The sequence below is a fragment of the Octopus bimaculoides genome, chromosome 2 (genome assembly GCF_001194135.2).
Source record: "Octopus bimaculoides isolate UCB-OBI-ISO-001 chromosome 2, ASM119413v2, whole genome shotgun sequence".
Lineage (NCBI taxonomy): Eukaryota > Metazoa > Mollusca > Cephalopoda > Octopoda > Octopodidae > Octopus > Octopus bimaculoides.
In genome coordinates, this window is record NC_068982.1 from 10,443,583 (window position 1) to 10,444,962 (window position 1,380).

Consider the following 1,380-nt stretch of genomic DNA (forward strand, 5'->3'; position numbering starts at 1 on the left):
CTTGTCAAATTCTTTCGCCGCTATATTGTAATCGCAAGGAATGCTCATGTCAATTAATAAACACATCTTTTTTGTCTGATCTTTTATAATAATATCCAGTTTATTAGCTGTTATAGTTTTGTCGGTATGTACGGGGAAGTCCCAGAGAATCGACGCATTTTCTCCCTCAGTCACAGCTTCAGGATGGTGTTTATACCATTTGTCAGCGGTTTTGATTTTATAATGCCGACATATTGTCTACTGTAAATACTGGCCGACTCTATCATATCTTGCTTTGTATTCTACAGGTGCTAAGACTCTACACCCTGATATTAGGTGGTCTATAGGTTCAATTTCATCGTTACAAAATCGGCATTTTGGGTCAGCTCCATTTTTTATCACATTGGCTTGGTAGTTCCGGGTTAATAAGCTTAGGTCTTGAGCAGCTAATATGAAACCTTCACTCTCTGCTTTTAGCCCTGAGCTTCGCAACCATTGATGCTACGGGCCACATACTTGTCATGCAGAGGTTTCTGTTCCCATCTGCTAACTAATTTTTCATGTGCTTTTGTCTTTGCAATTTTATTTTCTTTGCAGCAGCAGTTGGCGTATTTTCTTCAACCTGATCAATCTGGTAGGTATCTAAGAGATCAGTAGCGAATTGTTTGCTCTCTCTCAGAATAGAGTGAAGTTTTGTCGGTCTTTCATGTTTCTCAATAAGTTTTAGCATCCAATCGTTGGTTGTTTCAAGGTATTTGGCCAGTCTGACTGTGGTGGATTTGTACGTAAGTTCAAGCTGGATCAAGCCTCGACCTCCCTGAGCTCTGGGAAGGTAAAGACGATCCACGTCTGCATTGGGATGGTGCATCTTATTGCAAGTCCGTAGCGTGCGGATTTTTCTATCTGTTTTCATTATTTCATTGGTATTGCAGTTAAGCACATTGAAGCTATAAAGAACAACTGGGATTGCTAAGGAATTTATGGCTAACACCTTATTATATGCATTCAGCTCAGACTTCAGAACTGCTCGAATTCTTCTATAACATTCATTCTTAACCTTCTCTTTCATGCTTGCATGCTGGATACCAGAGCCTTCATAGGTTTGTTCCTGCTCAACTTCCTTTATTACTGTTTTGACATCTAATTCTATTGAACTTTACTAGTTTCCCTTTCTTAAAAATGGCTTTGGCACACTTTTCAAGGCCAAACTCCATTCCGATATCATCAATGAATCCTTTCACAGTATGTAGGAGTCCTCCAAGCTCTTCATCATCTTTGCCATATAGTTTTAAATCATCCATATAAAATAGATGGCTTATTTTCCTATTGTCACTTTTGTAGCCATACTCTGTTCTATTCAGTTCACTTCAGAGTGGTATTAGTGCTATGCAGAAAATTAGT